The 11,447-nt window shown below is 36.1% G+C and overlaps 1 long non-coding RNA gene across 1 annotated transcript; it reads left to right on the top strand.

The window, feature by feature from the left end:
* Window positions 1-428: 428 nt before the first annotated feature.
* LOC125667414 (uncharacterized) lies at window positions 429-2,368 on the top strand. Its single transcript, XR_007367177.2, has 3 exons — window positions 429-864; window positions 1,818-1,902; window positions 2,037-2,368. It is a non-coding gene; the product is annotated as an uncharacterized LOC125667414 (long non-coding RNA).
* Window positions 2,369-11,447: the final 9,079 nt, after the last annotated feature.

Genomic DNA, 11,447 nt, shown 5'->3' with positions numbered 1-11,447 from the left:
AATGTCACTTAATGTCGTAATGACACTTAATGTCGTAATGACACTTAATGTCGTAATGTCACTTAACGATTCAAATGACACTTAATGTCGTAATGTCACTTAATGTCGTAATGACACTTAATGTCGTAATGTCACTTAACGATTCAAATGACACTTAATGTCATAATGTCACTTAATGTCGTAATGACACTTAATGTCGTAATGTCACTTAATGATTCAAATGACACTTAATGTCATAATGTCACTTAATGTCGTAATGACACTTAATGTCGTAATGTCACTTAATGATTCAAATGTCACTTAATGTCGTAATGACACTTAATGTCGTAATGACACTTAATGTCGTAATGTCACTTAATGTCGTAATGTCACTTAATGTCGTAATGACACTTAATGTCGTAATGACACTTAAGGTAGAGACCGATAGCAACCATGTGATCAGTAAAAATCGTGTATTTTCACGTGAAATTATTTTTCGGAATTCCGTACATCGCCATAGAGTAGTTGAAAAACAAAAAGGGGTTCCGAAAGTACAAGTTGTTGCTGTGACTGATGATTGAGAGGGTCGTCTCAACAAAAGATATAGAAATTTGGCCATAGTTTAGATTAGGAATACGTCAATGTAAGAATAGTGGACTAAATGTTTCGTCCGTGCAGAATGGCACTTTTTACCTCACGAAATTCACCACCATGCATAGCTGCGCTACGTAAACAAACTTGTTGATGTAGCGTGATCGTGATGTCCGAGTGCTGCGAGTTTCAATACTGTTTATGTAGTCATTGAGAGTTTAAACAAAGTTTCTTCTGAGAAGAGGAATTCGATGGATGCATTCAACGTGGACAACGAAATCATAATTTCGTTTGGTAAGTGAAAAAAATGGCAAATTGAATTTGTATTCAACCCACTTTTCCTCTGCTATTTCACAACGCGATTTTATAATAACATCTATAAACGCACAATTTGGAGCTGTTTCATTTTTTGTGCATTTATGTATTCCATATGTGCCCAAAATATAACTCCTACATGTGCATGTAATTGTAAATGGATGTCATGCATATGCCAGATTTGAAAAACAATAGGGCTATCACAAGTTTGGGGGGGGGGGGGGGGGGGTTGCACTAAAATTCTATTTGGTATAACTGATAGTACTTATAGTATCTTGAAATTTCATTGACCTAAGAGATATTTCAAATCTGGGGTTTCGTGTTTCATGCAAGCATGTAGGTCTACAAAACTTTATTTAAAATATTTGTAAAATCACAAGCCCTCCTCATAGGCAAATAAATGTATTGTATGAAAATAAGATATGTATGTCCTTCTCTTGACCCACACTCCGTAAAGGAGACAGGTCTGATAAATCTAGAGTTGACTTGTTTTGATATTATTAGAATGAACTGGCAGTTTATGAAAACATATCTGTCATCTCATATTGTAATATGATAATTATGATGTTTATTCACCTCATTAAGGACCCGGGGGTGGGAGGGTATGTACTGTTTAAATAGAAGGTAACTATAACAATATGAAATAAATAACAATCATGCAGATGTACTACTACTGCAAGAGTTCACATTGCTGCACTGCACACATTTAACATACATGTAGTGTTACATATGTAATACTGATTTCAGACAAGATTTTAAAAATTAACATAATAAAATACATGTTGTGTGTGTAATTTTCAATATATCAGCATTTTAAAGTTCACTAAACATGCATTGAGACACACAATTTTAAAATTGACACTGTCTGACACAGTATAATTAATGATTAATACTGACTGTGCAAATATTAATTATGATGATTTTTTTCTAAGCATCATCCTAAGGACCAGTGCAAGTTGAAATGGGCTTCCAGCCAACAACTTCAACAGCAATTTGCCATGAAAATCAGCAAGAAAGGTACAATATTTTCTATCTTAGTAAGATAGAATTTTTCATTTTAACACCAGACATTTATAAAGACAATTCTTAGTATATTAGATATTCATCTTTTTTTCAATATTTGAATATACAGAATATATTTTTTATAACAGGTACTTCATTTACATTGATGATGTCATATCCCCTGGACCCCACAACTTTACAGGTTACAGAGAAAATTCAAGAACTTCTGCAAAATGTGGGAATTGGATAGAATCAATAATGTATTTGTGAGCCCAGAGCAATGGATATATTGTGCAACATACTAAAGTGTGAATTTAATGGAAAACAAGTACATGTACTCATGTATTACATGTCTTTTTTAAAGACAATAATATTGTATAAATATAGAGGAAGTGTCATTGTTGATTATTCTAAGTTTTTGATATATCAAAATCAGTAAACATTTCTAAATGAAAATAAAATACCAATTTTATAACTTTAACCGGCGCGAGCCCCCCTAAAATTTTCAAGTTTAAAGTAAATTGTGGTCTCTTGTTTAGAGAAATATATACGATAAAAGAATCCATAATTTCCTCCACTCTCAGAGAAATAAATGTCTGACAAAATCTTTTGATTTATTGAATTACTTTTAGTGGGAGAACTGCTACTTTTTCCAAAAACCCTTAAAATTTGCGTTATTTTATTAATTTCACCTTATTAAAAATGACAGAAAATAATAAAAATGACTACATAGGAGACATATTTTAAACCCTAAAAAATATGTAAAATCCAGGAGTTTCTGGGGAATCGCCCCCCCCCCCTTCAAGGCGGCCCCCAGACCCCTGCCTCATACAGTTGCACCCCCCCCCTCCCAACTTCAATTCCTGATCCGCCCCAGAAATAGCTTATAGAAACCTTCTTATTGTCATGTTCAATTTTCAAAGAGGTAATTTGGGAATGCTTAAACATTCTAAGTTATAAAAAGGTCAGTTGTTTATCTCTGCTGGCTGAATCTTTCTTCTCAATGCACGGAGTGCAATTCATGACGTCTATGTTCCTGCTCATTCTTTCTCCTCCATACCATGCAGTATATTAAAGGGGTTGGGATGTAATGGAGACATTTGTTTTAACAAATATAAATTGTATTTCAATTTTTTGTGGGGATTTTTATTTGGGAAAACTCTTGATATTAATCATCAAATATGATGACGTATGATAAATCTATATTCTGAGTGTAAGTGCACAAAGGTCAACAACGAGAACTACAACAAAATATAAGCTAAAATTTGAAATACATACTTTCTGTATTATATTTATTAATTTAAAAAAGGTATTACAAAGAATCTTCGAATTTCAGCAAGCTGTTTTTGATGGATTGTTTACAACATCTTTTAATAACCCTTTTTCTTACGAAAATGTGTAGTTTGTTAAAAGGGGGTGGGGTTAGGAATATTTTGCTAGTTCCATATTGAACCCCATTATGGTGTATAATTTTTTTCATATATTTTACTTACTAATAGACTGACCACTTAATGAAATAAAATAAGAAATTTGATGGGTAATTTTTTTGCAGCTTAAGCAAAGGTATGACCCTGTGTGCAAATATTGTGCACTGTTTTAAGGTAATTGGCCAGTGTAGCTCTGTTGAAGTAATGTTGTTGCATGTTAATAATGATTGCTGAACTTGAAATTGATGTGTAATATACAATTATGTGAAAGGTTGTTTAGAACCATATATGACAAGTTATGATCCTTTTTACAATAAAAATGTTATAGCTCTATTTGTATAATGCTCTCTACTTATTTTTCTTCACTTTTTACGCTTTACAAGGACTAAAGAAGGTGTTGTTAAAATCGTCATATTTCTCAAAAACAAGGTCGATTACCTACATTGATTTTTTATTATGTTTTATATCGAAGCTTCATCATAAACATATATCAAAATAAAAAAAATTCAATGGTTAATTTTTTTAGCATCAACCTATCAATCTCTACCTTAATGTCGTAATGTCACTTAATGTCGTAATGTCACTTAATGTCGTAATGACACTTAATGTCGTAATGTCACTTAATGTCGTAATGTCACTTAATGATTCAAATGACACTTAATGTCGTAATGACACTTAATGTCGTAATGACACTTAATGTCGTAATGTCACTTAATGTCGTAATGACACTTAATGTCGTAATGTCACTTAATGTCGTAATGTCACTTAATGTCGTAATGTCACTTAATATCGTAATGTCACTTAATGATTCAAATGACACTTAATGTCGTAATGACACTTAATGTCGTAATGTCACTTAATGTCGTAATGACACATAATGTCGTAATGACACTTAATGTCGTAATGACACTTAATGTCGTAATGTCACTTAATGTCGTAATGTCACTTAATGATTCAAATGACACTTAATGTCGTAATGTCACTTAATGTCGTAATGTCACTTAATGTGGTAATGACACTTAATGTCGTAATGTCACTTAATGTCGTAATGACACTTAATGTCGTAATGTCACTTAATGATTCAAATGACACTTAATGTCGTAATGACACATAATGTCGTAATATCACTTAATGTGGTAATGACACTTAATGTCGTAATGTCACTTAATGTCGTAATGACACTTAATGTCGTAATGACACTTAATGTCGTAATGTCACTTAATGTAATGTCACTTAATGTCGTAATGACACTTAATGTCGTAATGACACTTAATGTCACTTAATGTCGTAATGACACTTAATGTCGTAATGACACTTAATGTCGTAATGACACTTAATGTCGTAATGTCACTTAATGTCGTAATGTCACTTAATGTCGTAATGTCACTTAATGATTCAAATGACACTTAATGTCGTAATGACACTTAATGTCGTAATGACATTAATGTCGTAATGTCACTTAATGTCGTAATGTCACTTAATGTCGTAATGTCACTTAATGATTCAAATGACACTTAATGTCGTAATGTCACTTAATGTCGTAATGTCACTTAATGATTCAAATGACACTTAATGTCGTAATGACACTTAATGTCGTAATGTCATTTAATGTCGTAATGTCACTTAATGTCGTAATGTCACTTAATGTCGTAATGTCACTTAATGTCGTAATGTCACTTAATGATTCAAATGACACTTAATGTCACTTAATGTCGTAATGACACTTAATGTCACTTAATGTCGTAATGTCACTTAATGTCGTAATGACACTTAATGACACTTAATATCGTAATGTCACTTAATGTCGTAGTGTCACTTAATGTCGTAATGACACTTAATGTCGTAATGTCACTTAATGTCGTAATATCACTTAATGATTCAAATGACACTTAATGTCGTAATGACACTTAATGTTGTAATGTCACTTAATGTCGTAATGACACTTAATGTCGTAATGTCACTTAATGTCGTAATGTCACTTAATGATTCAAATGACACTTAATGTCGTAATGACACTTAATGTCGTAATGACACTCAATGTCGTAATGTCACTTAATGTCGTAATGTCACTTAATGTCGTAATGGCACTTAATATCGTAATGACACTTAATGTCGTAATGTCACTTAATGATTCAAATGACACTTAATGTCGTAATGACACTTAATGTCGTAATGACATTTAATGTCACTTAATGTCGTAATGTCACTTAATGTCGTAATGACACTCAATGTCGTAATGACACTTAATGTCGTAATGACACTTAATGTCGTAATGTCACTTAATGTCGTAATGACACTTAATGTCGTAATGACACTTAATGTCGTAATGACACTTAATGTCGTAATGACACTTAATGTCGTAACGTCACTTAATGTCGTAATGTCACTTAATGATTCAAATGACACTTAATGTCGTAATGACACTTAATGTCGTAATGTCACTTAATGTCGTAATGTCACTTAATGATTCAAATGTCACTTAATGTCGTAATGTCACTTAATGTCGTAATGTCACTTAATGATCAAATGTCACTTAATGTCGTAATGTCACTTAATGTCGTAATGACACTTAATGATTCAAATGACACTTAATGTCGTAATGTCACTTAATGATTCAAATGACACTTAATGTCGTAATGTCACTTAATGTCGTAATGTCACTTAATGTCGTAATGTCACTTAATATCGTAATGTCACTAAATGTCGTAATGATTCAAATGTCACTTAATGTCGTAATGTTACTTAATGTCGTAATGACACTTAATGATTCAAATGTCACTTAATGTCGTAATGTCACTTAATGTCGTAATGACACTTAATGTCGTAATGACACTTAATGTCGTAATGTCACTTAATATCGTAATGACACTTAATGTCGTAATGTCACTTAATGTCGTAATGACACTTAATGTCGTAATGACACTCAATGTCGTAATGTCACTTAATGTCGTAATGACACTTAATGTCGTAATGTCACTTAATGTCGTAATGACACTTAATGTCGTAATGACACTCAATGTCGTAATGTCACTTAATGTCGTAATGTCACTCAATGTCGTAATGTCACTTAATGTCGTAATGACACTTAATGTCGTAATGTCACTTAATGTCGTAATGACACTTAATGTCGTAATGTCACTTAATGTCGTAATGTCACTTAATGTCGTAATGTCACTTCATTACGCAAAATAACATAATGGCGCAATGACATCAAATGACTCAATTAATAACACAGTGATACTTAATGATACAAATAACACTTAATGACGTAATGTCACTTAATGACGAAAATAACAAAGACGCAATGACAGTCAATGACGCAAAGCCACGGAATAAAACTTAATGACGTAATAGCACTTAATGACAAAATGTCACTTATGACAAAATGTCACTTAATGATACAATAGCACCTACTGACACAATAAAACTTAATGACACGATGTCACTTAATAATGCAATGCCACTTATGACACAATAACGCTTAATGAAGCAATGACATTCAAAGATGCAATGGCACTTGATGACGCAATAGCAGTTAATGACGCAATGAAACTTGAGCCCCGTTCACACATTAATGAATGAGACGCCGGATCATCCCGGATTGTCAATCCGTGGTGGTCCATGACAATCCGCCATCACCCTGTACAAACCGTATATGCATCCCAGCATCGTTCGGGGTCATCCGGCTTGGTAACACCAAACCGGGAAAAAATCATCATGTTGAGTTTTTCACCGGATCTCCCCGGAAGAAAATCCCCCGTATTGATCCGTATAAGTACTGTGTACCTCCGTGTATCAATCAAGAGGCCCGTGTATCAACCGAGAAGACCATGTACCCACTGAAGTAACCGTGTATAGTCCGGGGTCAACCGTGTACGAAACTTTTCTGCTGAAGAACACGAATGTCTACGTTTTGTACACGGATTGTTCCCGGTAACTACATGGACAGTCGCGATAAACGCAGGGGAGAAAAACCTTGATCATCCAAGAACATCGGTGTATCTCAGTGAAACAATCGTGGATGCACCGGCAGAAACTGTGATCTTCCATACGCGCCGTGATCAAGCCGGCACTAACCGGGATTTTTTTTTCCGGGGACATACGGGTAGCTACCGTGCTTATCCGTAGGGAAACCGGCGTTTTCCGTGTCTGCATCGTGATACAACCTTGCTGACATCGGAATTACCACGTCACAGAACCCAAAGACGCCGGATCACCTTGGATGACTAGAATTTTGCATCTGGCGTCGACCGGTTCCTGATCCGTAAATGTGTGAAAGGAGCTTTAATGACGAAATAATATTTAATGACGCAAAAATACTTAATGACACAATGTGACCACTCGGATCACCTCGTTCAATTCCATCTAGATGTGGGGTACCGGAATCTGCCGAAGACTGCCGAATGAGAATGTCACTTAAGGACACAATATCATTTTACGATGCTCCTTAACACAATGCGAACATCAATAATTGCTTGTGTACTGTTTAACCCGATAATATTTCACTCATATGGAGACGTTATGGTATAATTGCTTGGAAGAATGATAACTCATGCTATTGAAGTTTAAATAAAATGTTTCCTGCACATTATCTGTTTTATATTAATGGATCAACAAGTAAAAATAACGAACAGTGATCAAACATGTTATAAACGACACAAAATTATCAGAAGTACACACACGGACCCTGGACACACCAGAGATGGGGATCAGGTGCCTAGAAGGAGTGAGGATCCCCAGTCGACCAGTCACACCCGCTGTAATCCGTAGTCAACATTACATTTATTACTTTTTAGCATTTATTGTATGCTCTGTTAATTATAATTTATTAATCTTTCGTTGAATATTTTTATTTATTATCTATTAGTTTTTTGGGTTTTTTCCCATGTTTTCTTTGACATTCTATTCATTCTTAGTGCATAGTAACGAGAGAACCACAGCGCGCACTGATTACCTCGTGTTGTCGTTCGTGTGTCGCACATTTAGGATAAGTCCATTGGATGAATAAGATGTGTTCTAATTCGCTCCCTACAAAACACTGACTAACAAGCTAAAAACAATAAACATGTAGTTAGCAGTGTACATACATTTGTTGGTTTGGTGTCGTTTTAGTGCTAGTGCTTATTATTTATTTGCAGGTTTGGTGTCGTTTTAGTGCTAGTGCTTATTATTTATTTGTAGAATTGGTGTCGTTTTAGTGCTAGTGTTTATTATTTATTTTTTGTTTTGGGGGTTTTTTGGTCTTTTTTTTTTTTTTGGCCACCTTATGTACACTTTCGTTTGTCTTGAGGAAGGGACAGGTCGTCCCGAAAATTGGAGAGAGAGAGAGAGAGAGAGAGAGAGAGAGAGAGAGAGAGAGAGAGAGAGATTTCTTTCATATTGATCTAAAGTTTGTTTACCTTTGGCTGTGGTGTTTTTATCAGGTGGGGGGGGGGGGGGGGCTGTGAGGGGGGGAGGCATTGAAGATTAATATGCGTATACTTTCATATTGCAGGAACTCAGTGCGCGTGTGAGTGTGCACACTCTATTGACAAATAGTCGTCCAAGCGGGGCGATGCAATAAATAACCAATTAGCTTAATGGTGTAAACAAAATAAGGAGTCATAACAACGTACATACTGACTATGTGAAACAGAATATAGGCCTGGGGTATTGACCTAACTCTGTAATTTCCAGCCATAACTATATCAGTTTATCCTACGTTACACAAACACGAGGTTCTATCTTGTTCCAGACTGTACTTCGCCAAGTCTGTCTCTCTCTTTCTCTCTTTATCCCTCTCTTGTGCGTTCTCTCTCTCTCTTTTCTCTCTCTCTCTGCCTGTTTATCTGTCTCTCTCTGTCTCTCTCATTCTTTCTCTTTTGCTTGGTCTCATTCTCCCTCTCTCTGTCTCTCTCAGTTAGTCTATTTTTCTTTCTCTCTGTTTATTTCGCTGTCCATCTCTGTCTAACTCTCTGTATCTGTCTCTCTTTCATTCTCTCTCTCTCTCTCTCTCTAAATCTTTCTATCCCCCCTCTCTCTGTGTGTCTCTCTCTGTCTCTGTCTGTCTCTCTCTCTGTCTCCCTCTCTCTCTTTCCCTGTCTCCGTGTCTGCCTCTCTGTCTCCCTCTCTCTATCTCTGTCTGTCTCTCTCTGTCTCCCTCTCTCTATTTCTCTGTCTCTGTCCGTCTCTCTCTGTCTCCCTCTCTCTCTGTCTGTCTGTCTCTGTCTGTCTCTCTCTCTCTATTTCTCTGTCTCTGTCTGTCTCTCTCTGTCTATTTCTCTGTCTATTTCTCTATCTCTGTCTGTCTCTCTCTCTCTATTTCTCTGTCTCTGTCTGTCTCCCTCTCTCTATCTCTGTCTGTCTCTCTCTCTGTCTCCCTCTCTCTATCTCTGTCTGTCTCTCTCTCTGTCTCCCTCTCTCTATCTCTGTCTGTCTCTCTGTCTCCCTCTCTCTGTCTATTTCTCTGTCTCTGTCTGTCTCTCTCTCTCTCTATTTCTCTGTCTCTGTCTGTCTCTGTCTGTCTCTCTCTCTCTATTTCTCTGTCTCTGTCTGTCTCTCTCTGTCTCCCTCTCTCTATTTCTCTGTCTCTGTCTGTCTTTCTCTGTCTCCCTCTCTCTATCTCTGTCTGTCTCTCTCTGTCTCCCTCTCTCTATTTCTCTGTCTCTGTCTGTCTTTCTCTGTCTCCCTCTCTCTATCTCTGTCTGTCTCTCTCTGTCTCCCTCTCTATTTCTCTGTCTCTGTCTGTCTCTCTCTGTCTCCCTCTCTCTATTTCTCTGTCTCTGTCTGTCTCTCTCTCTCTCTCTCTCTCTATTTCTCTGTCTCTGTCTGTCTCTCTCTCTGTCTCCCTCTCTCTATTTCTCTGTCTCTGTCTCTCTCTGTCTCCCTATCTCTATCTCTCTCTGTCTCTCTCTCTCTCTGTCTCTGTCTCTCTCTTTCTCTCTCTCTCTCTCTCTATCCCTCCCTGTCTCCGTGTCTGCCTCTCTATCACTGTATCTCCGTCTATCTCTGTCTCTGTGTCTTATTCTGAATCTCCCTGTTTCTCTGTGACTTAAGCAAGTTGTATTATAAGCATGGACGAATTGGTCACCTTTAGGTCCCCAGGGGGCAAAAGGGGGCAAGGCTCAAAAACGTCCCTTGTTCAACTGTTTAAATGTATTTTGATAATGAAATCTGGTGTAATTATCCAATAATTAATGTTTCAAATTTTAAATTTCGTCCAATCCTGTTTGACAACGTTGCTGTCTATCTAGCATTTTTTTCACAGACAGACGAGGGGCGGATCCAGTAATTGCGGTTACGGGGGGTGTCACTTAGACAGGAAGCTGCTGGATTTTACAGATTTTACATAGGGCTCCCACTTAAGTCATTTATACATTTTTCTATTTTTGATATGTTGAAATTAATAAAGTTCTCCCAATAAATTCAAGAAATCAAAAGATTTTGTCATTTATTTCTCCGTGAGTGGAAGAAATTATTGCTTCTTTTATCGTTTAGTAAAAAAGATACCACTATTTATCTTGAATTTGAAAATTTTAGGGGGGGGGGGGGCGGGGCGCCGGCTGCCCCCCTTAAATCCGCCACTGGTGAGGTCCGTATTTTCTTATGTGATGTCTCCTTCCTCGATATGTACATGTTGTACTTGTAAGTTTAAAATCTTTTGACGCGCACCTGCTGATTTTAAAATGAATTATTTCTAAAGTTCTGTTGCAATCTTTAACAAAAACACCCAATATTGAAATCTAAAGAAAATGATACCGGTACTCACACTCTATTTAAACTCTTACGGGATCTTACAAAAGAAAATGATACCGGTACTCACACTCTATTTAAACTCTTACGGGATCTTACAAAAGAAAATGATACCGGTACTCACACTCTATTTAAACTCTTACGGGATCTTACAAAAGAAAATGATACCGGTACTCACACTCTATTTAAACTCTTACGGGATCTTACAAAAGAGATGGGATGAGACCTTTTTAAGGAAGTACTCAAATTAAATTGTATCTTAATTCTGTTTTCCATTTTTAAATAAAGTATTTCATATTAGAATTTTCATATGTTTCTTCGGAGTTAGATTTTTAGCGACCGCTTTGCAACAAAATTATCTTGTTTGTCGTTGACTTACTCTCACGCCTCATTTCAAAATAT

This window comes from Ostrea edulis, chromosome 8 (genome assembly GCF_947568905.1).
Source record: "Ostrea edulis chromosome 8, xbOstEdul1.1, whole genome shotgun sequence".
NCBI lineage: Eukaryota > Metazoa > Mollusca > Bivalvia > Ostreida > Ostreidae > Ostrea > Ostrea edulis.
The sequence above is the reverse complement of the archived record's forward strand: the minus strand, read 5'-3'. Positions and strand labels throughout refer to the sequence as shown.